The sequence below is a fragment of the Numenius arquata genome, chromosome 23 (genome assembly GCF_964106895.1).
Source record: "Numenius arquata chromosome 23, bNumArq3.hap1.1, whole genome shotgun sequence".
Lineage (NCBI taxonomy): Eukaryota > Metazoa > Chordata > Aves > Charadriiformes > Scolopacidae > Numenius > Numenius arquata.
Genome location: NC_133598.1, coordinates 640316 through 666878, shown reverse-complemented (window position 1 = coordinate 666878; position 26563 = coordinate 640316). Strand labels below are relative to the sequence as shown.

Below are 26563 nucleotides of genomic sequence, written 5' to 3'. Positions count from 1 at the left end.
CTCATACCTCTTGGTGTCAGCAACTGCAGGGACCACATTGTACATGTGTGTGAGAGAGGGCAAAGGACCAGTGATTACAGGGACCTCAGGGTGTAACTCATTTTTATCTGGGAATTGAACCCAATGTGCATGGGTGCATATGTGGAATTTTCCAGCATATTTCAAGCTGGCCCAGGCAGTGAGTGGGAAGAAAAGATGTATCTACATTCTGAGCCAGAGGTGAGTAAGGGAGGTCAAGGCCGGCACATGGCTATTAGGCTGATATTACCAAGCTGTGGTAATATTTGATGGATCTGCAGATTTGAGGGGGGTTGTGAGAGGAGTGGGTGATTGCATGTATCTGTATGTTGGAGAAAACCAGCCCAGTCTTGCCAGAGAGAAGCAGGAGACCCAGGTACTGGATAAGAGGGCCCAGGCTGCAGGCAGGGCTATAGATGGTCTAAAGGCTTGTGCTGAGATTTGAGGGATGCACAAACGTGGGTGTGCTTGTGACTGCAGAGGGTGAGGGGGTGTGTGTGTGGCTGGGGAACTGCATGTCACAGGCAAGCTGGAGACAGTCAAACAAAGGGCCACTTTGATGATGAAGAGATCAGAGATGATGAGCATCTCTGGTAGGCTGAGAGATCTGGGCCTGTTTAGCACAAAGAAGAGAAGTCTCGGGGGAGATCTTGTCAATATGTACAAATACCTGAATTGAGGCTGTGAAGAAACTGGAGCCAGGCTCTTCCCCATGGTGTGCAGTGACAGGACAAGAGGCATTTGCACAAATGGGAAACAAAGAAGGCTCCATCTGAAACCCAGGAAACCTTTGTTCACTGCGAGGGTGAGGGAGCACTGGCACAGGATACCCAGAGACATTGTGGAAAAACATGGAATTGTGGGGTTTTGAAACCATGGGGATATAGGATGGGTGTAGATAGATCCCAGTAAGGATGGGACTCTAGTCCACAGGGCGTTGATTAAAATGCCATTAATTAGAGACAACAAAGTAGGTAAAAGAGGATAACACGGGTGACATTATGTCCCTTCACGTTGGGACTCCTGAGTTCTATGAGTCTGGGCCTGCTCAGGTCAGGTGAAGTTAATGACAATGAACAGTATATTCTCTCTGCCATGACTGGTGCATGGGACTACTCTGGAGTTCATGTGGAGAGGGGGTGGGAGTAGGGGTGCCCACCTGCAGTACCCACACCCCTTCACATGTTCTTTCAGCTCTGGGGTGCAGGGCTGGCCTATCCCCACCCCTCTTGGTGCAACACTCCAACAGGTGCCCCATGTGCTCCCAGGGAGTGGGGGTGACCCACTCATCCCTCATCCTGTTCCCTCCTCATCCCTCAGCCTTTCCCTAGAGTAGGAGTAGGTTGTCCTTGTCGTCTCTGGGTTTGTGGCATCTAAGAGCAGTTCTGGCACCAGATTCCTCTCTCGCATGGTGTGTTATCCCACCAGAAGTGGACACAGCCAGAACCCCTGGACTGCTGCACAGCAGGGTTCCTCTCCTTACTGGGGGGATTTGGGGGAGAGTTGTTGTTCCCAGGCAGCTATGAAAAGAAAGGGGAGAAGTGAGAGAAACTGAAGAGACTTCTGTTCCCAGAAGAAAAAGCAGTGTCCCCGGAGAGCTGAGGACCCCAGGGGAAGATATGGAACCTCACTGGGGAAGAAACCTCCCAAATGGCCCAGCAGTGGGTGTGCAGAAGAGCAGGCAATTCTATCTGGGGAGGTGAGGACTCCACTGTGAGCTGACTGGCCACAGCCCCTTCCCACCACTGGGACCCCCAGAGCCTCCAAGGCCCCTTAATGGGGAAATGTTGAGAATGGCACTGGCTGAGGGGGACACAGGTGTTGCTGCTAGAGGAGGGAGAAACCCAGAAGGAGCATTTCAGGCCCAGGAAGAAGAGATCACTGCTCTCCCCCGATTCTTCCTTTGCCCCGCCACCAGAGTCATTTCCGGCAGCTCTGTCATCTCAGGGCTGGGAGGTGCTTTTCTGACTCTCTCTCACTCAACAGGCAGGTTGGTCTCGACATGCATCTCAAATACCTTGTCCTCACGGCCTTCCTGGGACAATGGCTCGGTAAGTCCTGGTTTTCATCAAGGCATATTTCTTCTTCAAAGAAACCCTTGCCAGCCTTGTCAGGATCTTGCAGGGAACTACCTGGAATTACAGGAAAATGCTGGGAAATATTGGCTCACATTTGTGATTTTTCACCAGTTCTTTCAAAGCACTCTTATGGTTTGAAAGAAGAGAAAAGTGGTATCTCGGACAACTTCTCCCGCTTTTCTTTCACTCTCGACCCATTTCTTTCTGCCTCTCTCTTCTGCTCTCTACATAGGAGATCTGAGCTCTCTCTTCACCCTCACATTTCTCTCTTTCCATTCAGATCTGGTGAAAGCTACGCCAAGCACCTTAAAGCTCTCATCCCACTGACATTACCAGGGTGTCTGATTCTGCCTCCGGGCCGGTCCATGTCTGCTGTGGCTTCCAGTTTTCTCCTCATTGTCAACACAGCCAGGGATCCCTCTTTGTACCCTTCAGCTCAGTATTAAGTGTAAATCAGAGAGCTAGCAGCCCTCGGAGATGACAAGGATGGGGAAGTAGGATGAATATATTTCCCATAACTCTAAGGCTGTATCAACATGATGGAGGGGTCGGGCACAAAAAAGTTAGGCATGACAGGCTGTTCCGTCATTGTCTGGGTAGTAGGAGCAGGGAGGAGCACAGCACAGCTCTTCTCAGGGGCCATGCTGTGTTGAGAGCTCTGAGCTGCTGCCCCAAACTACACTCCACCTGACTGTCCCCAGGCCTCAAGATATTCCTCAGGGCAAAAGGACAGGAAGAATTCTCTGCCTGGGTTTTGAATCCACTCCTGGTTTGCTTCACCCCTGCACAACTTCTGACCTTCACTTTCTTCCAGGCACCATGGGACAGGTCACTGTCACCCAGCAGGAAGGACAAGTTACAGTGAAGCAGAGAGACACCTTCCAGACCACCTGCACCTACAGAACATCCAGGTTTGATGCCTTGTTTTGGTACCAGCAGAGGAAAGGACAAGCACCACAGCATATCTCATATCATGAATCAGGTGGCCGCAAGCGCAGTGGACGTTTCACCACCGAGCTGAGCACCACAGGGAAATACAGCCTCCTGCAGCTGGAGGAAGTCAAGGTCTCAGACAGTGCCTTGTACCTCTGTGCTGTGCGTGACACCCTGGTGCAGGGAGCTTCCTTGGCTGTGCAAGAACCCAGGGGAGGGAGGGGATGTGTCTGTGCAAGGCTGAGGGTGGGGGAAGGGGCCCTTGGGTGTCCCCTGGCTGTGCTGCTTCCTCTCTACACCGAGGGATCTGCAAGACAAGATTCTGTGATGGAATGTTTTCTGTCCATTCCAGACATCAATTTATGCAGCCACATGCTTAAATTTTCCCGTATCACACTAAATGAAGGCACAGTCTTCTTATTGCCAGTGCATTGGAAGCTCCGCTGTCTGGTAAAACACAAGCAGCACGCACGTGAGCCATTGCATTTACATATTTGTTCACTTTGACCACTGTTAATAACCACAGGGACATCCATCCTCCCTGACAACAACTGGATTTGTCTCATCTTTGGCTACCAGCCAGACACACACAGATGATATGTGATGGTCCTGTAGTACAGTGTGTTGCAGAGAGCCAAGCAGTGGCCACAGGACATGGGAGAAGTACTGAGAGAAGTACAGCTGGACCATGCAGCACTGGAAGGAGATGGGTTTCTCCCCTGGCCTGAGGAAGCCCTCCAGCACCTTTGGAAGGAAGACATCGGGGAAGAAGCTTTTTCTCTTCAGTCATTTTGAGCTAGACTTCATCAGCCATAATTCCCTCTTGATTGAGGACACGGCTGCGGGGATTTCCATCCTTGCACTTGTACGCTTTTGTCAAGACATCTGGATTTTCATGCAGGAAATAGGATACAGCACTGTAGTGGCTGCCAAGAGACATTTCCACTGATCAGAAAGGATGAGATTTACATGGAAAAAAATCCTCTCCCCCCACAATAGCAGCCCATCCCTGAGCAAAAATTCTCTAGGGGGACCAATGAAGCAAAGAGTTCTGCACTTACCTACACCTCTCTTGGAAAGTGCACCCAGTTCCCTCATCTTGGTTGATCTTCTCATTCCCCTGCATGTTCTTTATAAGAGCAATTTGACCTCCCTCAGAAATACACCCTTTCACTGTCCCCATTTCTGTGCTGACTGCCCTCAGCTCCCACATCCTTAGCTCCAGTTTCCAGCCTCAATGCACTCAGCAGCATGGGCAACTTTTCCCTGCTGATGCCTCCAGGGCATGGCCCCAAGATTGGGTGGTGCAGGGGAGAGGTCATCCCAAGGGCTGTTCCCTTCATTACCACTACAGATATTCTGTTGTGCCAATCATCTTCCAGAGCTCCACACCCACTGCCCCACCACCCCAGAAAAGCTCTGGCCATAGCAAGAGGAACGTTCTTCTTCAAGAACTCATGGGGCTGCTTCCCCCTCAGGGCCTCCTGCCTTTCTGGACATTTATGGGCAGAGACACAGCAGGGCAAGGCCTGATGGTCACTGGCAGCAGAGCAGCCCAGGATGTCTTCCTCAGCTCCAAGGGATGGTGTTCAGAAGAGGAGCTACTGCAGTGAGTCCCAACCTCCCACTCCTCTGTGAATGGAGAAAGGTCTCCTTGTGCTCTCATCCCCTCCTACCCCTTCTCCTTTGGCATCTAGAGAACTGCCCACAGAGAAAATGACAACATGGAGGCCAGACTTGAATGCAACAGAATTTTAATGATTCAAAAGAAGGAAACAAAGTCACTCCACATGGAGGCCACCAATGCATGGAGCCCCAGAGTCAGCTGAGAGTCTGCGGTCCTTCACTATGGAGAAGTTCCTGCATCATGTCTGTTGTCCTGCCCCAAAAAAGAGATGAGACGGATGGTCCCCACCAGGTTGGCATTAGGGGGACAAGGGGATCCATAGCAAACAAGGAAAAGGAAGAGAAAGAAAAAGCCATTCAGCTGTGCTGAAAAAAACACTGAAAACTCACCTCTTGCCCAGCACCATGTTCTGATTCCCTCGAGGTGTCTCCCTGGGGCTTTCCCAGCATTTTTATCGGAGAAGGGACCTTCTGCCATAGTAGCGGCTCGAAATGCCAGAGAGGTCACAGCACCCAGACGTGATGGGCACTCCATCACAGCTGAGGATGCTGCCAACAGCAGCAGAGGTGGAGGATCCCACCATGGTGTTCTGTGGGAAGGAGCTGAGGATGGGTCCGGGCAGGGCCACCACAACTGCAGAGGGCTGGATGACAACAGTGGAGTTCTGGCACTGCCTGACACAGGGCTCGTTGCAGCTGTTGGCCAGTGGGGTCGGGCTGCACGGCAAGCAGGGCTGGCATGGGTTGTAGCAGGACATATCTTGAGGGTGGAGGTGCACCTGGGAGAGAAGCAGGGAGGAAACAGAGCACAAGGGTGGGTGAGGAGCAGCCTTGTTACCCTGTCACAAAGAAGACATGGCAACTACTGAGTGGTGCGCTGGAAGGTGTGCTGGGAGCCAGAGCTGGGAGCTGTTCTAGGTCTTCAGCAGCCTGGCCCATGGAGGGTCTTCTATAATCTGTAAAGCAGAAGCCACCTCAGCTACGTCCCAGCCTCTCTCTAAGCAGATCTTCTCCTTGCTTTCCTCTTCCATGACAAGGAGATGCAGGACACAGCAGAAGACAGAGCCAATATCAGATGAGATGTCTATTGAGCAGATATCTCACTTTGGAAGAAAAGGAGAACAGGTTTCAGACTCACCTGGTTCCCAAGGAGAAGGAGGCAAGAGAAGTGGATGAGAGACCAGGGACCTACGCTGGCTTTTATACCTGCCCTTCATTGCTGCAGGACCAGAAGCACTCCTTGCAGAGGTAACAATTTTCTGCCAAGCTCATCTTGAATGCAAACCGTCACAGCTAATGGTATGGGCTGTGCTTTGGTTTCCAACATTGTTGCCTTTTCATTTCCAGGTTTGTGCCATGCCTGTTCCCCAACGAAGGCTTCCTGTGATCACTGGGATGAAAGGCCCCAGGATTAAAAGACCTCAGAAATAAAAGGAAAGTTTATGGTCTTTGGAAAACGGGGTTGGCAACTTATGAGGAATATCAAGATGTAGTGAAGCTATGCAGTGGGAAAATTAGAACGGCAAAAGCTCAAGCAGAACTTAGCTTGGCCACTACGGTTAAAGATAACAAGAAGAGATTCTTTCAGTGTATCAATAGAAAAACGAAGACTAGGGAAAATGTAGGCCCACTGATGAATGAGGTGGGTGCCCTAGTGGTGGAAGACACAGAGAAGGCGGAGTTACTGAATGCCTTCTTTCCTTTGGTCTTCACTGCTAAAGCTGTCCCTTGTGACAGACCCTGGTGACAAGGGGGAAGGTCTGGAGAGAGGAAGATTTTCCCTCTGTAGGGGAGGACTGGGTTAGAGACCACTTGGCCAAACTGGACATCTATGAGTCCATGGGCCCAGATGGGATGCACCTGCAAGTGCTGAGAGAACTAGCAGATGTCATTGCTGGGCCACTCTCTATCATCTTCGAAAGGTCATGGAGAACAGGAGAAGTACCTGAGGACTGGAGGAAGGCAAATATCACTCCAGTCTACAAAAAGGGCAAGATGGAGGACCCGGGAAACTACAGGCCAGTTAGTCTCACCTCTGTCCCTGGGAAGGTAATGGAGCAATTCATTCTGGATGTCATCTACAAACACTTTGAAGAACAGGAAGTTATTGGAAGTGGTCACCTTCTGCTTGACCAATCTGATAGCCTTCTATGATGTTATAACTAGATGGCTGGATGAGGGGAGAGCAGCAGATGTCATCTACCTTGACTTCAGCAAGGCTTTTGACACTGTCTCCCATAACACCCTCATTAGGAAACTGAGGAAGTGTGGGCTAGATGAGGGGGAGGTGGATTGAGAGCTGGTTGCGTGACAGGACTCAGAAGTTTGTAATTAATGGAGCAAGGTCAAGTTGGAGGCCTGTAACCAGTGGTGTCCCCCAAGGGTCAATACTTGGTCCAGTCTTGTTCAACATATTCATCAATGACCTGAACGAGGGGACAGAGTGTATCCTCAGCAAGTTCGCTGATGATACCAAAGTGGGAGGGCTGGCTGACACTCCAGAGGACTGTGCTGCCATCCAGCGTGACCTGGACAGGCTAGAGAGCTGGGCAGAGAAAAACCTAATGAGGTTCAATAAGGGCAAGTGTAGGGTCCTGCACCTGGGGAAGAAGACACCGATACAGTTTAGGGATGGACCTGCTGGAAAGAACTTCTGAGGAAAAGGATCTGGGGGTCCTGGTAGATAGTAAACTGTCCATGAGCCAGCAATGTGATCTTGTTGCCAAGAGGGCCAATGGAATCCTGGGGTGCATAGGGAAGAGTGTGACCATTAGGTCGAGGGAGGTCATTCTCTCCCTCTATTCTGCGCTGGTGAGGCCACAACTGGAGTGCTGCATCCAGTTCTGGGTTCTCCAGTTCAAGAGAGACAGGGAACTACTGGAAAGGGTCCAGCGTAGGGCAACAAAGATGATTAAGGGATTAGAGCATCTCCCTTATGAGGAAAGGCTGAGGGAGCTGGGACTCTTTAGCCTGGAGAAGAGAAGGCTGAGGAGAGACCTTATTAATGCTTGTAAGTACCTAAAGGGTGGTTTGAGGGAGGAGGGAGCCAGACTCTTTTCAGTGGTTCCCAGTGACAGGACGAGGGCCAACAGGCACAAGCTGGAACACGGGAAGTTCCATTTAAATATGAGGAGAAACTTCTTTCTAGTGAGGGTGACAGAGCCCTGCAACAGGCTGCCCGGGGAGTGTGTGGAGTTCCCTTCTCTGGAGATTTTCAAGACCCGCCTGGATGCAGTCCTGAGTAATGTGCTCTGGGCAATCCTGCTTCGGCAGGGGAGTTGGACTAGATGATCTCTAGAAGGTCCCTTCCAACTGCAACAATTCTGTGATTCCATGATTTCCAGGGCAGGAATGCAGCACTGCATGCAGAATACTCAGCTCAAGTGTTGGGTGGGTTCAGATGACAATAGCCCGGGTCACTCCGTTGGGATTTTTTGAAGTGTCGTTCTGAGGAAGGTGTTCCATCCATCCTTACCTGGATGCCTATGGGCTCCTGTACATGAGGATCTGCCCTGTTCTTGTCTTTCTTTTCCTCCCCGGCTCACCCCAATGGTCACTTGTTGTTTCCCCACATCTATGTGTTATTCTGCCAAGTTTTGACCCCATCCTGCCTAACACTGCCCAGTTCCTGGGGCAGTGGATGAGTCAGAGTATCCATGGTTCATGGTGTTCTGATGTGTCTTATATTTTGTGTCCTTGTGAGCAGCCAGGTATTTTGAATGCAGATGGGACCACAAATTTGTGCGTGATTCCATGCCATGGCCTCCAGTTTTCTGCTGGTTGTAAACTCAGCCAGGGCTCCCTCTTTCCAAGCTCGTCTTTGTGTGTACTCAGGAAGCTAGGAGCCCTCAGAGATGACAGGGATAGGGAAGCAGGGTGAATCTTTTTGCTGTAGGTCTCCAGGCACCTCAACATGTTGGAGGAGTGCTGGTTCCAGCACACAAATGTCAGGCATGACAGGCTGTTCCCTCATTCTCTGGTCCATAGGAAGAAGAGCAGGGAGGTGGAGCACGGACACTGCACAGCTCTCCTCAGGCTCCATACTGGGCTGAGAGCTCTGAGCTCATGCCCAAAATCACTCTCTAGCTGACAGTCTGCAGACTTCAGGATTTTCCTACAGGGCAGTGAGCCTTCTCCACTATGGTTTTGCATCTGCTTTGGTTTTGCTTCCCAGAGCCTTTCCCTGCAGAACTGCTGACCTTCATTTTCTTCCAGGCACTATGGGGAAGACCATCACCCAGCAAGAAGGACAAGTCACAGTGAAGCAGAGAGACACTTTCTAAACCACCTGCACATACCGGACCTCTGCCTTTGGAGGCTTGCTCTGGTACCAGCAGAGGAAAGGACAAGTCCCACAGCATATCTCATGTTGGGTAACACCTTACACAGAACAAAGTGGCCATCTCACCACCATGCTGAACACCACGGGGAAATACAGCCTCCTGCAGCTGGAGGAAGTCGAGGTCTCAGACAGTGCCTTGTACCTCTGTGCTGTGCGTGACACCCCGGTGCACGGAGCTTCTTTGGCTGTGCGAGAACCCAGGGGGTGTCTGTGCATGGCTGAGCTTGAGGTATGTGGCCCTTGGCTGTCCTCTGGCAGTGCTGCTTCCTCAAAATCTGCACTCCAAGATCCTCTTCCAGGAGGAGCCAGTGTCAGTGGGTTGAGAGGAAGGAGAAGGTTATGAAAGAGTCTCAAGTTCCCTTGTTTTCACTGTGTGTTACAATGGTTATTATGCCCAACATCTCTGGTGAGCTGATAGACAATCAGGAGATAAGGATTGCTTGTACAATGGTTCCTTGCTGTTAGTCTTTGATTTCTGGATTTCCCTGCTGCACACTACTTCTTCAGGGTTTCCTGTGGGCCTGTCTCTTAGAGTATCTACCCTGGGCTGTGTCCCTTAGAGGTCAGAGTTCGATGGAACACATAAATAACATGGCATGTCACAGTGTTAGATTACGTGATTCCAACTGCTTTGGATACTACTCAGAACCACCTTGTGGACCCTCCAGTTGGTACCTGGCTGTGTGCTGAGATCTGGAGGACCTTCCCTCCCTGGTGTACTCTTCCTGTCCTTGGAGCCATTCTCCTGCTTTACCTTGTGGGCTTCCCCCAGCCTGTTAATTTCTTCTGCAGTGGGACCAGCCTGTACAGCTCTATCCAAGATCTCAATGGGAGCGCAGACCACCAGGCAGAAGTAGGCAACAGGCCCTGCCAGGAGAAGAGCTGGCCTTGGGGAAAGCTGCCTCACGCCTGGGGGAAAGCCAGGTATGTCAGTTGAGTGTGTGTGAGAGACATGAGAGCCCTCAGGTGTTGCCTGGCCAGGCTGATCTCAGCATCAACCTGTGAGTCCCGTTAGCCCTGCACATCTGTGTAACTGCTGGGCTGTGCAAGGAACTCTTTGGGGGTAGGGGGTGTACCTAGAAGGTGACTTAGTCTTACTAACTTTGCCCTTGGGTGCAGACCACGCTCCCTCATTCTGGGGACAGGTAGGAGGATGAGGAGGAGAAGATCTGGGGCTGTTTTAGAGGTTTTTTTCTCATACCAACATCACTCCTGCAACCTTTAAGGCCATCTGTTGACTGATCTTCTATTCCTCATACCCTTTCCCTTCACCAGCAGGGTTGAGGAGAACACCACCAGGGCTCCCATGTCCTTGACTACTGCCTGAAGAGCTCTGTAGTCCCTATCGATTCTGTTCAGCTTTCCCCTAGCAATATCATTTGTGCCCACAAGGAGGTAGCAGTCAGCGGGCTGAACAAGCCTCTCCAGTTCCTCCACAGCATCCCAGATCTGCATGCCCAGCAGGCAGCAAACCACTCTAGATGATGGGCCAAGTTGTCACATCAGTGCATCTGTCCCGTACAGCAGGGAGGCACTTATTATGATCACTCTCCACTTCTTCCTGGTGGTCATGCATGGTTTAGGGTCAGGTGGACCAGATCCTTTTGCTTCAAAGCACAACTAGTTTATCTTTAACTTAACTGTTACGCCTGAGAATATCGTGTGGTGTTGCTGCCAACTGCTGTGTCAGGGAGTGCTCTGTAAATATCCTTTTACCAAATTTTGGAGGATGTGTCTGGGAATCTTAGTAATAAGCAATTTTTTTCCACTAATAAAGTAAATATGGTTGTGATTGATGATTTGAGGAACTCTGCTTGTGAGAGTGATGAAACTGAGAAAGCTTTTACTAAGTATGTTATCACAGGAATCCTAACGTCCAGGACATTGTCCAGAGTGGTTTTTTGTTACAGTAAAAAGAGCTGCACCATCACTCTCAACACAAACAATAGCGTGCTATTTAATAACCCCGACTCCAAGCTCCAGATTGTGTCCCAAGCCAGACAGATGTATCCTGGGAAGGACTGGTTCTTTTTAGAGGCGTTTGAAGATACTATGAAGGCGCCATATAGGTACTTGGTTGTCCATCTAACCTTCTACCCCAGAGGCTTTTAAGCTAATAGCTAGTCGTTTCTCACTAGAGCTTTTGGGCATTTACATATTGGGGGCGGGGGGGGAGGGAGGAGAAAAAAAAAAAGGAAAAGGATCTTTATAAGATCATCCAGCCCAGCCATCCCTGCCATGGGGGGCTTTGTGTTCACAACGCTCCAGGAGGCTGGAGAGAAAGAAAGATGCTGCCCAGGAGCAGTTCCCTGTGCCAGTCCTGCTTCTTGGCACTTCTCCTGCTTCTTGGCTCCAAACAGCAGGATTTTGCCTCCCACCCCTGTCCCTGCCCCAGTGTCGGTCCCTTTCCTTTCCACTGGGCCAGCAGTGGCTGGGAAACACCAAACCCTGCCCTTATGCCTTACAGAGATGTAGAGCTGCACAGGGAATGGGGTTGCAGTTTCCCCCACTCCACCACCCCACCAGCCTGCTCTGCCCCAGCCGGCTCCGAGCCAACCCATCAGAATCAGGACTCCATCCCCATATTCTAGGAATGTATATGTTCACCCATTAAAATACCTTTCTTTCCCCCCTATCAGCTTCCTCCCCTTGTCTCCGAGTCCTCATACATTGAGAAATAGTGAACAGCTGCTTCCAAAATAACAGAGGCTAAACTAAGAGAAACCTGAAACCTTTTGAAAAGAGCACTACACCTGCGTTTCCCAGAGCCCTGAATGTTATGAGAAGCCGTTGTGCATTCAAAAGCCCTCCCACCAACAAAGAGCACACAAAAGCAGATAAACTCTACAGTGAGGGAGAGATGTTCCATCACAGAGTTAATCTTATGAAGGGAGAGGGAAACCCAGGGAAAAGTGCAGGAACCCACTGAGACTGCCCACTCTGCAGCGAAGACAAGCAAAGGCAAAAGGTGAATGGGCCTCATTCTTGCCCTCCTCACCCCAGAGCTGTGACTGTCATGCAGGCTCTGTCACATTCTGCAGGATGCAGCCATTTCATTTTACTGCCAAGAGTTCCTTGTGCCATAGTGTGCTGAGAGTCTCCTGAGGAAAAGGAATTCTGGAGCCAGGAAAAATGATCTTCACCATGGCTATGACAGCATGTGTCCTGCTAATTCAGTCAGGTGGGTGTATTCATGGTCTTCCTATTGTCTCCCACAGTTTTCAGTAGGCTACGCAGAGGTCTGTGCTGACAAGATGACGAGGTCAGGAAGAAATGCAGAGGGGTGATGGAAGTAGATATCTGAACTTTCCTTTTCTTTGGAAAGACAGAAAGATTTGGGGCAAACACAGCCTTAAATGCAGAGCAAGTGAGAGAAGGAAGCAATCTGCTCCACAGACACATTTCTGCCTGTGTTGCAGGTCTTGTTGGAGGTGACCCCCAGAAGGAATTCTTCACCGAGGTGTCAGCCACACTTGGGCAGCGAGTGGTTCTGCCCTGCCAGTCCACCATTGAGGAGAGTGACAGCACTTTGAATTTCTTCTGGTACCGTCAGCTCCCAGGGGAAACTTTGACATTTCTCTTGGAAGCATTTAGAGTTTCAGGGAATGACAAGTTCCGCAAACACCAATTCTCTGTGGTGGTCTACGAAAATAATACAGCCCCCTTAGAAATAGCAACTGTCTCTTTTGAGGACAGTGCAACTTATTACTGTGTTCTGAAACACCACGTTAAGCTAAGCCCCATTTCCGCTTGTGCAAAATCTGCACTGCCAAGGACTGCACAGGAGGGGTGAGGCTCTGCATCTTCCAGTCTTGGCAGTGCTTTTATCCCTGAAATGATCCTCTCCTTCTTGTATCAATCTTTACAACATCTCCCATCACAGGTCCTCCCTACTTTTCTCAAAGACCCCATCTGTGCAGAGATATTCACCCCAGGGACCTAGAAATGCAGGACCATGGGACTGTTTGCAGATGAGTTGAGACACCTAGCTTTTCTCACTTCCTCACATAGAAACCAACACTCCTCAAGAAAATAATTAACACCCGTGGACATAACCTCAGGTTACAGCACCAATACTTACTTGCTCTTGGTTCGTCCAGGAGCTGACACTGCAGAACCCAGTGCTACAGGGGTGACAGCATCCTGGCCAAGGTCTTGACCAAGCCGTGGGCAGAGTTGGGGGACCCATGTCTCTGCTTTGCTCTTGGCCAGCCCCAGCCCTCTACACAGCTACCCAACAGACCACAGACCTTCATCTTGCTCCTCTTTGCAGAACAGCTAAGGAGCAGGAAATCAGCCTCAGTACAGGGCAAGGTATCCTTCTCTGTGCTGCATATGCTTAAATGATGAGATCCTGCCACACCCCATTCAGCATAAAGACAAATTCTTTGGAAAATACTAATAAATAAAAAAGCTAAAGAAAGCGTACTAAAACTAAGAAATACCTAAGCAACCAATAGCACTGCAGCCCATGAGGCAAGAAGCTCTAGAAATGAATAAAAAGTACCCCGTCAAATAATGTTAATTGATAAAGATGAAGGTGTATAAGAAGATGAAGAAGAAGATGAAGGTGAAGACGATGGTGTTCCCCTGAGATTGTGCTCACTGTTCGGTAGCACAAAGGCAATTTGGTTTAGGCAGCCTGCAGCCCAGGCAGGATTCAGCTTGGCCTGTTCTCCCCACAGACCAGGCCAGGGAGCCTCCTGCAGCCCCGTAAGTCTTGTCTCTCAGAAGAGGTTTTCCCACCAGGACAACCATAACTGCAGTACACTGGGCATCACCACACTGGATCTGAAAGACACCTTCTTGTCTCCTGGCAGGAATGACAGGAAAACACACCCAAGAGTGCCCTGGCAATTTGAACTACTTTGTTTTTACCACAGCCAAACTTTTAGGTTCGGGGTAGACACAGTGCCAAGGGAGTAAAAGGGCTCTGACTGGAGCATAAAGTGGAGTGATGGTAGGGCAGGCAGGAGTGACAAGGGTACAGGCAGGCTGAATGTGGGGAAAGGCAGGAAAATATACAGCAAAGCAGTTCTGCCTGCGTGGACTCCTGTGCCCGTGGGATTATTTCCCATCTTGGGAAGGATGACAGGGAGAATTGGTTCCAGAGGGACAGAGCATGTTCCTGCATATCCCTAGCAGGATCCCACTTCCCACATTGCCTAGATCTGCAGTTTACTCAATGTGGAAGGCACAGCGGACATAGCCCAATGTCACTGGTCACCCACAGGACAGCCATAGAGCCTAGCAGGAAAGAATGGCAAAAATAAGCTGCAAGACGGGAGGGATGATCCGGGGCTTGCAGAGCCAGAGTGGTGGTGGTGGGTAAGGGGCAGCTCTGCGGTGTGGAAGGAAGGACCATGGAGGCAAGTGGGTAGAAGGCGGTGAGATCATTTCTACACTGTGTCGGGTGCCCGCGGGCAGGGGCTGGGATGGAGGCCAGAATGGGCTGGGGAGGCGGGGCCCAGGGAGGGAAATGCGAGAGGACGCTGCGGAACGACAGCCCGACTATGGGGCTGTGGCAGGCCCCCGCTGCGCCTCGCCGACGCGCCGACCCCGTTCCGCAGGGCTGGGCAGGGCGACAAGGCGGGACAGCGCCGGAGCCGCGCTGGCAGCCCAGGGCCAGAAGCCTTGGTGTGCCGGGGCGCTGCGCTCCTCCTCCGGCGACGGCCCTGCCCCGCGTCCCTGCCCGCGCCCCGCCTTCTCCTGGCCCCAAGGGACCGCGGCAGCGGGGGGCCGGGCCGGGCCGGGCCGGGCCGGGTCGGGTGTGTTGGGGGCGGGCAGAGGCGTGGGCGCTGCCCCGGCGAGGGCCCGAGGCGGCGGGGCGGGCAGGAGCGGGCTCGTGTGCGGCCCCGCTGGGCTCCCGTGCGGCTGCCGCCGGTCCCTCGGGCCCCGTCCGTCCCCGTCGCGGCAGGGCCCGATGGCGGCGGGGCTGGGGCCGTGGCTCCTGGCCTTGGGGTTGTCCTTGTGTCCGGCAGGTGAGAGCCGGTCGGGGAGGGCGGCGAGGCCGGGGCTGGGCCCGTGGCTGGGGCTGCCCGCGGGCGGCCCTGCCCGTGCCGGGTCCTCGGGGCTGGAGCTGCTCCGGCGCCGGGCGCGCTGTCGGCTGGAGCTGGGCTTGGTCGGGGAAGCGGGGAGCGGGTGGGGTGGGCGGGAGAGGGGGAGGCCGGGTCCGTGTCCGTGTCGGTGTCCGTGGGAGGCTTTCGGGGCGGGTGTGGGTCCTTAGTGTGGGAGCAGTGGCGTGTGAGCGCCGAGGGGGACAGTCGGGGCATTGTCCCGGTCGCGGGGCTTTGTCGGGAGAGAGCGGGGTGTCGTCTGTGTCTGTGCCGGGTCGGGGGGCGCCGTGGCGGCGGGGGAAGGTGCTGGGGCCGTGGGCGCGCCCTGCCCGGCTGCCTGCGCTCTCCGTCCGCAGGGGTGTGGGCGCAGCTGAGACTGGTGGAGGCCGGCGGAGGGCTGCGAGCTCCCGGGGACTCCGTGCTCCTCTCCTGCCGCGGATCCGGCTTCACCTTCGGGGATTATTATATTCGGTGGTACCGTGATGCACCCGGTGGCAGTCTCGAGTGGGTGTCCATTATCGACTATGATTCCTCAGTTACTCAGTTCGCTCAGTCAGTGCAGGGTCGAGCCACGGTGTCTCGGGACAATTCCCGGTCTGTGTCATCTCTGTCCCTGTGTGGCCTGAGCCCCCAGGACTCTGCCCGGTACTTCTGTGCTGTTCGCACGGAGACAGAAAATGCAGATGAGCTTTAATAGAAACCTGCTGGGGCCCAGCCAATGGTGCACAATCTGGAAGTCAAGCAAGTACAGGGGTAGCTTTGGAGTGTTCCAAGGACAAGGGGGGCCATCACTGTGACTACAGAAAGACCTCATCTTTCTACAAGAGCTCTTTTCCCGGCTCTGCTGATTTCCATCTCCTGAGGCCAAAATGCAATGTTTTATTCCCTGGAGGTGTTTCAGTGTGTTTCTATCACCCAGCCAGCCTGGACACTCTGCCTGCTTGTAGCCCCTCTCTGCCTTCCCTTGGTCCCCTTCTTCATTGGGACACCAAAAAACATTGGGCTGCAGCGACAGCAATGTCTCATGGGCCATTTCCTTGTGCCAGTGAGAGCAGAGCAGTGGGGGAAGAGCTCTGCTTTTGTTTCAGGTGCATTTCAGGGTGATGAGGTCCAAGCAACAAGGTCTGCAGTGTGGTGGCGAGCAGGGACTTCCGGGACCTTGCGATGCACTTACAGCTCCAATGCCTCCTATCTTTACGTGGCCTGGTATCAGCAGCATCGCGGTGGCCCTCTGCAGTATTTGCTGCAGAGCAAGGGCCGGGGAGGCTCCTACAGCCACACGGCCCCTTTTGCCCGCAAGAGGTTTTCCTGCCAGGCTGACAAGAGCTCTGGGACCCTGATGATCACCGGGCTGGAGCTGGGGGACAGTGCCTTCTATTACTGCGCCCTGCAGGGACCACAGTGAGAGATGCTTGGGTTGTGCCTGATCAACATCAGCTTCCTCCCCTCCTGCTCTCTCCTCCTACGTGTTCACGGGGGTCACAGCCCATCTCAGGGATGTGTCAGTGAATGAGCTGTGCTCAGGGTCAGAGAGAGGGGAATCTCATCGTGACTGGGTGCTGTCACTGATCCAGAGTTGTGGGAAACCTGAGAACAGATGTGTGGCAGGGAGGAGCTGGGGAGTGGGTGAGCAGGAGCTGCTCTGCCCATGTGGGATCACGTGTATGAGGTCATTGCTCATCCCAGCTAAATGGATAGGGGTGTTGGAATAATGTGATGTTCCGTAAAGAACTTTGCATCCTTTTAAAAGCCTGATTTTCACAGAATGGTTGAGGTTGGAAGGGCCCTTCAGAAGTCATCTGGTGTGACGTGTGTCCTGGTTTGAGGTAAAACAGAACTAATTTTCTGTTCAGTAATTTTTCCTTTTTAGCTGGGCCTCTTCTAACTAACTAAACTCTGAAATTAATGGCATATTGTTCAGAAACTGCTCGCTCTCATAGTGATAAGACCTGATAATACCAAGGAATGGTGTGCAGAGAGGCCCTTGCTTATCCGTATTGCTACAACAACCAAGGTCAGGTAAATTTGTTATTTGCCCCGTTGGAGGGTCGGAAGCGGAAAAGCGTAGAGGGGTCACACCTGTAGGGAGGAGCGGACAGGACAGGTGACCCAAAACTGACCAACAGGGTATTCCATCCCATCTGCATCATGCTCAGTATAAAAGCTGAGGGATTAAAGGGTCATCTCTCTTCCTTCAATGGCCGACATCTGAGGAGGACCCTGTCTGTTAGTCTGCCTTTGATCCCAATCCGAGCAATCCTGACTCCAGATCCGGAATCCAGCTCCTGTGCATCACCGAGTCCAGCCTGGGACTTTCCCCTGTGCCTGCTGGCGACGTGATCATCACCCTGGGAGCTTGATACAGTTTTGTATATACTGTATATTTTTTTTTTCTTTTCTTTTCTTTTCTTTTATTATTTATTATTTCATTATTTATTAATATTTTCATTAAAGTAGTTTAGTTTTTTCTAAACTCATAAATCTCTTTTATCTCTTCCTCTCCTCTCTTTTCCTTCGGGGGTGGGGGAGGGGCCATCTGTCGCTCTGATTGGTTAATCTGGTCAAAACCACGACAGATTTATTGGCGCCCAACGTGGGGCCCGACTGTGGTACGACTAGAGCTCTGGCATATTGTCTAAATAGTTTGAATTCCAGCTTTCTCCGGGATTAAAACAGACAGCTCACATCATGTTTTTAGACAGGATATTGTATCATATCTTGATGGGGATTTCGTCCAGGTTACTTGATTCGGCACTGCATTATTTGCCTTATGTGTTGTATAATTTACTTGCTCTTTGTGTCTGTATGCGGTGGTTCAAACGTAGTATTCTGGTATTGTGTTTGATCCTGATCCATACCATGATTGAATGGCTGGTTTCTTTACCTAGATTCCTCGAGCATTTTATACTGAATTCTGTTGCTAATTATACTTCAAATTTTACCTTGGGAATGTTTACTTCACCCTTTACTGCTTATGCGAATATGTCATCATCAGAGACAGAGGATGCAGCCCCTTTGAATAGTGTGAATGACAGCTGCATTCCTAAAATCATTATTTTAGTGTCAATTTTGCTGAATGGGCTGCAGGGGTGGTTTCTCTTTAAATCTTGGCGCAGAAATGTGATATGCACTGACACTGACCTTACTCGGACTCCATCCGCACCGGTACAAGTTGCTCCGGTGACCAGAAGGAAATAGAGGAGGTCAGCTCAGCCCTCTGACCCTAGCGACAAACAGCAAGTAAGGCCAGACAGCAGGGGAGAGGACTTTTCTGACGGAGATGCAGAGGAGGGTTCTTCTAGAGCTGATAAGGGAGAGGCTCCTGTGCCAGCACGGGAGGAGGACTCAGACACAGAGATAATCATTAAATCCTTCTCTATGAAGGATTTGCGGAATATAAGAAAGGATTTTAGCCGTAATGATGGTGAGACACTTGTCTCCTGGTTGCTCCGATGCTGGGATAATGGAGCTGGTTGCATGGAATTAGACGGTGCAGAAGCTAAGCAGTTAGGAAACCTGTCCAAAGAGGCTGGTATAGATAAAGCTCTTGGGGAAAAGTCACAGACTCTCAGTCTCTGGAGACGACTCTTAATCAGCTGTAAAGGACAGATACCCCTTTAAGGATGATATTGAATGCTGCCCAAGTAAATGGACCAACATAGAGAAAGGTATTAAGTACCTAAGAGAATTGGCTGTGAAAGAGGTGATTTATGGTGACTGGGATAAAACTGTAAATCCTGACGAGATGCCATGCAGACAACCTATGTTGCGGAAGTTTTCACGGAGTGCACCACCAATGTATTCCCACACTTTGTCGGTACTGATTTGGGCAGGAGTTGATGACGATTCATTAACTGTAAGTGAAGTGGCTAGCAGAATGCGACAGTATGATGACAGTCTCTCTCGTCCCCTAACTGTAGCAGCTGTAGAAAAATTGACTGATAAAACTGAGAAAATGATTGAGAAAAATGAGAAACTGTTTGATAAACTGTTTGATAAACTGTCTAGGATGGAGGAAAGATCCTATTCTTCCCCTCCATGGACCAATGTTGCAGCTGTCAGGAGAAGACACCCTCCTATGAGACCAACTCAGAGGAGACAGAACACACTACGAAATATCCTGTGGTTTTGCCTCTGTGACTATGGAGAGGACATGAGTAAGTGGGATAAAAAACCTACCTCGGCCCTACAGGCACGAGTAAGTGAGTTGCAAGGTAAAGCAGATAGAAGACAGAATCATTCCAGGAGGACTGCTGCTCCAGTTCATAGGGGGCGGTTCTCTGGTCCACGTAGAAACTCATCTGCCAATTACAGACGTTAGAGGTGCCCTGCCTCCAGCCAGGAGGAGGAGAGGGATAACCGAGTTTATTCGGGATTACCAGGAGGAGGAGAGGGATAACCGTGTGCATTCGATGGCCTGGCACATTAGAGCCACAAAAGTATAGAGCCCTGGTGGACACAGGTGCACAGTGTACCCTATTGCCATCGAATCATAGAGGGACAGAATCTGTCACTATTTCTGGTGTGACTGGTGGGTCTCAAGAACTGACTGTACTGGAGGCTGAAGTGAGCCTAACTGGGAGTGAATGGGAGAAGCACCCCATTATCACTGGCCCAGATGCTCCATGCATCCTCGGCATAGACTTTCTCAAGAGAGGGTATTTCAAAGACCCAAAAGGGTATCAATGGGCTTTTGGTGTAGCAGCTGTAGAGACTGAGGGTGTTACACAGCTGTCTACCTTACCTGGCCTTTCAGATGACCCTTCTGTTGTGGGATTGCTGAGGGTTAAAGAACAGCAGGTGCCAACTGCTACTGCCACAGTGCATCGGCGACAGTATCGCACGAACCGAGACTCCCTGATTCCCATTCAGAACCTGATTCGTCGGCTGGAGACTCAAGGAGTGATCAGCAAGACTCTCCCACCCTTTAACAGTCCGATATGGCCAGTGCAAAAGTCTGACGGGGACTGGCTTCTAACAGTAGACTACCGTGGCCTGAATGAAGTCACACCGCCACTGAGTGCTGCTGTGCCAGACATGCTAGAACTGCAATATGAACTGGAGTCAAAGGCAGCCAAGTGGTATGCTACAATTGACATTGCTAATGCCTTTTTCTCTATTCCTTTAGCAGCAGAGTGCAGGCCACAGTTTGCTTTCACCTGGAGGGGTGTCCAGTACACCTGGAATCAACTGCCCCAGGGGTGGAAACACAGCCCTACTATTTGCCATGGACTGATCCAGACTGCACTGGAGAAACGTGGAGCTCCAGAACACCTGCAATACATTGATGACATCATTGTGTGGGGTAACACAGCAGAAGAAGTTTTCAAGAAAGGTAAGAAAGTAATCGAGATTCTTCTGAAAGCAGGTTTTGCTGTGAAAAGAGGTAAGGTCAAGGGACCTGCACGAGAGATCCAGTTCTTAGGAATTAAATGGCAAGATGGTCGTCGCCAGATCCCAATGGATGTCATTAACAAAATAACATCTATGTCCCCACCTACTAACAAAAAGGAAACACAAGCCCTTTTAGGTGTTGTGGGTTTCTGGAGAATGCATATTCCAGGTTATAGTCAGATTGTGAAACCTCTCTATGAAGTGACTCGAAAGAAAAATGAGTTTACGTGGGGTCCTGAGCAACGACAAGCTTTTGAGCAAATTAAACGAGATTGTGCGTGCGGTAGCACTTGGACCAGTCCGAACAGGACAGGACATTAAAAATGTGCTCTATACTGCAGCCGGAGATAATGGTCCTACCTGGAGCCTCTGGCAGAAAGCACCAGGGGAAACTCGAGGTCGACCCCTAGGATTTTGGAGTCGGGGATACAGAGGATCTGAAGCCAACTATACTCCAACTGAGAAAGAAATATTGGCAGCATATGAAGGAGTTAGAGCTGCTTCAGAGGTAATTGGTACTGAAGTACAGCTCCTCCTGGCGCCCCGATTACCAGTGTTGGGCTGGATGTTCAAAGGTAAAGTTCCTTCTACTCATCATGCCACCGATGCTACCTGCAGTAAGTGGGTTGCCTTAATTACACAGCGAGCTCGAATAGGAAACCCAAATCGTCCAGGAATTGTAGAAGTGATCACGAACTGGCCCGAAGGCAGAGACTTCACAATGCCACTAGACAAGGTGGTAACACGTGCTGAGGAGGCCCCACGATATAATGAACTCTCAGATAATGAGAAACAGTATGTTTTGTTCACTGATGGATCTTGTATTATAGGAAAACATCGAAAGTGGAAAGCTGCTGTATGGAGTCCCACACGACGAGTTGCAGAAGCAACTGAAGGAGAAGGTGAATCAAGTCAATTTGCAGAGGTAAAAGCTATCCAGCTGGCCCTAGACATTGCTGAACGAGAAAAGTGGCCAATACTCTATCTCTATACTGACTCATGGATGGTGGCAAATGCTCTGTGGGGATGGTTAAAACAGTGGAAGCAGAGCAACTGGCAGCGCAGAGGTAAACCCATCTGGGCTGCTGAATTGTGGCAAAATATTGCTGAACGGATAGAAAAACTAGTTGTAAAGGTACGTCATGTAGATGCTCATGTACCCATGAGTCGAGCCACTGAGGAACATCGAAACAATCAGCGAGTGGACCAGGCTGCTAAGATTTTCCAGACAGATTTGGACTGGGAACATAAAGGTGAATTGTTTTTAGCTCGGTGGGCCCATGACACTTCAGGTCATCAAGGAAGGGATGCAACATACAAATGGGCCCGGGACCGAGGGGTGGATTTAACCACGGACGCTCTTGCGCAGGCTATCCACAATTGTGAAACATGCGCCGAAATCAAGCAAGCTAAAAGGTTAAAACCTTTGTGGTATGGGGGACGATGGCTGAAATATAAGTACGGAGAGGCTTGGCAAATAGACTACATCACACTCCCTCAAACACGCCAGGGTAAGCGTTACGTGCTTACAATGGTGGAAGGAAGCACCGGATGGTTGGAAACCTATGCTGTACCCCATGCCACTGCCCGGAATACCACCCTCTGCCTTGAAAAGCAAGTCTTGTGGCGACATGGTACTCCAGAGAGAATTGAGTCAGACAATGGGACTCATTTCAAAAACAATCTTATAAGTAGCTGGGCAAAAGAACATGGTATTGAGTGGATATATCATATTCCCTATCATGCACCAGCTTCTGGCAAAATTGAGAGATAGAATGGATTTCTGAAAACCACCCTGAAAGCAATGGGGGGTGGAACCTTTAAAAATTGGGACAAGCATCTAGCACAAGCTACCTGGTTAGTTAACACCAAGGGATCCATCAATCGAGCTGGTCCTGCTCAATCAGACATTTTACATAATGTAGAAGGGGATAGAGCCCCTGTGGTGCATGACAGGAATATGTTGGGAAGAACTGTTTGGGTTTTCCCTCCTTCAGGCAATGGCAAACCCATTCGTGGGACTGTTTTTGCCCAAGGACCTGGATGTACTTGGTGGGTGATGCTGGAGAATGGAGAAAGTCAATGTGTACCTCAAGGAAATTTAACCCTAGGTGAGAATACTCAATTCTCAGCTGTATGATATTAACTTTTATATAATACTAACATTATCTAATAAGTGTTTTTCAGGATAAATAGTGGTGGTGAAACCTGAGCTAGCTTCTCCGAGTGATGTCCAGCAAACTCTTCAAGAGGGACATGCTACCTGTGGCTATGGACCACAATGAATTTCATATCATCTTTTCTGCCCTGAGAGTCTGCTATGACAAAAACCTGCAATTATGGACTAAAGGAACTCAATGAACTTTTGTGTATAAAGATAAATCATAAATAAGGGACTTCTGTTTATATAGTTGTATGTATTTGATGGATAAGATGTAATGATAATCAGAGCACAATGCAAATGGTATGGAATAAGGGGTGGAATGTCCTGGTTTGAGGTAAAACAGAACTAATTTTCTGTTCAGTAATTTTTCCTTTTTAGCTGGGCCTCTTCTAACTAACTAAACTCTGAAATTAACGGCATATTGTTCAGAAACTGCTTGCTCTCATAGTGATAAGACCTGATAATACCAAGGAATGGTATGCAGAGAGGCCCTTGCTTATCCGTATTGCTACAACAACCAAGGTCAGGTAAATTTGTTATTTGCCCCGTTGGAGGGTCGGAAGTGGAAAAGCGTAGAGGGGTCACACCTGTAGGGAGGAGCGGACAGGACAGGTGACCCAAAACTGACCAACAGGGTATTCCATCCCATCTGCATCATGCTCAGTATAAAAGCTGAGGGATCAAAGGGTCATCTCTCTTCCTTCAATGGCCGACATCTGAGGAGGACCCTGTCTGTTAGTCTGCCTTTGATCCCAATCCGAGCAATCCTGACTCCAGATCCGGAATCCAGCTCCTGTGCATCACCGAGTCCAGCCTGGGACTTTCCCCTGTGCCTGCTGGCGACGTGATCATCACCCTGGGAGCTTGATACAGTTTTGTATATACTGTATATTTTTTTTTTCTTTTCTTTTATTATTTATTATTTCATTATTTATTAATATTTTCATTAAAGAAGTTTAGTTTTTTCTAAACTCATAAATCTCTTTTATCTCTTCCTCTCCTCTCTTTTCCTTCGGGGGTGGGGGAGGGGCCATCTGTCACTCTGATTGGTTAATCTGGTGAAAACCACGACAACGTGCCTATTGAAGAAGGGCCACGTGGAGCCAGTTGCTAAGGCCTGTGTGCAGACAGCTTTTGAATATCTCCGGGCATGGAGACTCCACAAGCTGCCTGGGCAATCTGTGCCAATGCTCACTCACTCTCAAATGGAAAAAGTGTTTTCTGCTGTTTAGAGGAACCCACCTGTTTTTTCGTTTGTGCCCATTGGCCCTTGTCCTGTCTGTGTGAACCACTGAGGAAAGCCTGGCAGAATGTTCTTTGCACCTTCTCTTCAGGTATTTCTGTGCATTTATGAGATCCTTCACAAGGATCATTTCTGCGGGGTAAACTGTTCCACCTCTCACAGTGGTGGAGAGATGGAGATGCTCCAGTGCCTTTGTCATCTTCATGGCCCTTTGCCGGATTCTCCCAGGTACGTCAGCTTGAGCTATCACTGCCTGTTCATCCTTGTCTCCTAGTGTTGCAGGTGCCCTTTCTCAGGTGCAGACAGAGGCCTCTGGCCCTGTTGTAGGGAAGGTCTCAGAATCTCTCATGCTTACCTGCCACATCTCTGGTGTACCCATCACTGACAGCAGCTACGCTTGGGACTGGATCCGTCAGACTCCCAGCAGGGACTGGCAGCATATAACATTGCTGTATCCTTTCATTGGACTCCAGCACATTGCGTCATCCTTCCAGACCCAAGTCACCAGCTCTGCAGACCCCTCCAGGAACCAGCTGTTGCTGGAAGTGCTCTCGCCACCAACTGCAGATATGGCTATTTCTGCAGCACCAGAGAGCTGGAGAAGGGCCCAGTGCTTGAAAGACAGGCAGGGCCAGGGCAGAACTGGAAGGAGTGGGGTTAAATCCAGCCAGGTCTTTTGTGGTGGTCTGCAAGAAGGCTTCTCAAGACTTGTCTGGGCTGGCTTTTCCCAGAAACAGGCTGCTGAAGCAGCATCAGTCTCCTGTGAGCACACATAAAAACCACGAACATGTTTTTTTTAAACTTTCCCCTCCTTCCCTCTCCTTCCCTCTCCTTCCCTCTCCTTCCTCTCCTTCTCTCTATCCAAAGCAAAAAGCAACAGGGCAAGAGATTGTTTCCAGAAGCAGCACAGTGAGTGAACATGGAAAGCTGGAGTTAAATGAAGTTGTGAAACCTCATATTGTTCTGGGAGCCCCAGAGAAGTGCATCAGACGGAGCTGAGCAGCAGAGCATCTTTTTCCTTGGACATAATGAATAGTCTCTTTGTTGTGCTGTAAGTGTGTGCTGCTTAGGGAGTCTGAGAGACCATGGGCAGGGAAGAGGCAGCTGGAGAAGTTCCTTTCCTGAGAGGAAAGGTTCAACAGCAGCAAGGGACAGGGGTGCACAGGGAGGACAACCATCCATGCCCACAGTCAGCTCCAAAATCCCAGCAGCACCCTGCTGTCCTTCCTCAGAGGAAGGTTGGTGGTGGCCCTAAAGAACACATTACCTTTTGTGCAACAGAGATTTTAATGCCAAACGGGTGCTCTGGTATTGCACCCTGCAGGGTGAGAGACACCCAGGAGGGCACCAACATCTTCAGCTTCTTCTGCTCCTCCATCCCCCACCTTTCTCCTTCTGTGGAGCTGTGATGACCGCTTGCAGCCTGACCTGTACCCTGACAAGCATGTACTGATCCAGCACAGGACAAGTACATACGCGTTATGTGAGCAACAGTCACTGGTCAGCCACACATACAGACTCTGCTTTTCTCTGCATCATGCGAGGGCACAGCTACACGCATCGCTGAAATGCAAAAGAATAAATTCCCTTGATAATTCTCTGATAAGCATCCTTGTCTCCCTCCTTGGGTGGCAGAGAGCTGATTTCACACAGCAAAGTATGAGTTGGGGTTTTCCCCTTTGCCCTGGCACATTTCACCTGCAAAGTCGTGAGTGATCCTGTGAGTGTTTCACAGAACGACAGGACAGTTGAATTTGGCAGGCACCTGAGGAGGTCATCTGGTCCAAACCCCCTGCTCAAGCAGGGCCACTTAGAGCCACTTGCCCAGGACCGTCTCCAGACAGCTTGGGAATACTTCCAGGCATGGAGACCCAACAACCTCTCTGGGCAACCTGTGCCTGCGCTCGCTCACCCTGACAGGCATGGAAGGAGAGGTGGAGGTGTCGCCTTCTATGTTAAGGAATGGATAGAATGTGAGGAGATGTCCCCAAAGCCCTCCCTGGGGTCAGATGAAGAGAGAGTTGAGAGCTTGTGGGTGAGGATTAAGGGGCGGGCCAGTATGAGGAACACTGTAGTGGGTGTTTATTACAGGCCACCTGATCAGGATGGGGAAGCTGATGAAGCCTTTTACAATCGGCTCAAAGTAGCCTCACAATCACAGGCTTTGGTTCTCGTGGGGGACTTCAGCCACCCTGATATCTGCTGGAAAGGCTACACAGCTGAGTATCTGCAGTCCAGGAGGTTCCTCCAGTGTACTGATGATAACTTCTTAACTCAGCTGGTGGAGGAACCAATGAGGAGAGAGGAACTACTGGACCTAGTGTTAACAAACAAAGAGGGACTGGTGGAGGACATGAAGGTCCAGGGCAACCTTGGTTGCAGTGACCGTGGAAAAATAGAGTTCAGGATCATGGGTGGTATACGCAGAACAACAAGTAGGACTCAAACCCTGGATTTCAGAGGGCTAACATCGACCTTTTCAAGAAATTGCTAGGAGAAATCCCATGGGATAAGGCTCTGGAAGGTAGGGGAGCTCATGAGAGCTGCTCGATATTCAAACATTGCTTACTCCAAGTTCAGGATGGTGCATCCCTGAGAGCAAGAAAATAGGCAAGGGAAGCAGGAAACCTGCACGGTTGAGCAGGGAGCTTCTGAAAAAATTCAAGTGGAAGAAGGAAGTTTACACTGAGTGGAAGAAGGGACTGACCG

At 50.4% G+C, this 26563-nt stretch overlaps 1 protein-coding gene and 1 pseudogene across 1 annotated transcript in view; one reads left to right on the top strand and one right to left on the bottom strand.

Moving 5' to 3' along the window:
* Positions 1–26563, top strand: part of LOC141474795 (T cell receptor alpha chain MC.7.G5-like) — a 290098-nt gene that overhangs the window by 33363 nt on the left and 230172 nt on the right. The gene's annotated exons all lie outside the window — the stretch shown is intronic.
* Positions 5108–5982, bottom strand: LOC141474917 (feather keratin Cos2-3-like; annotated as a pseudogene).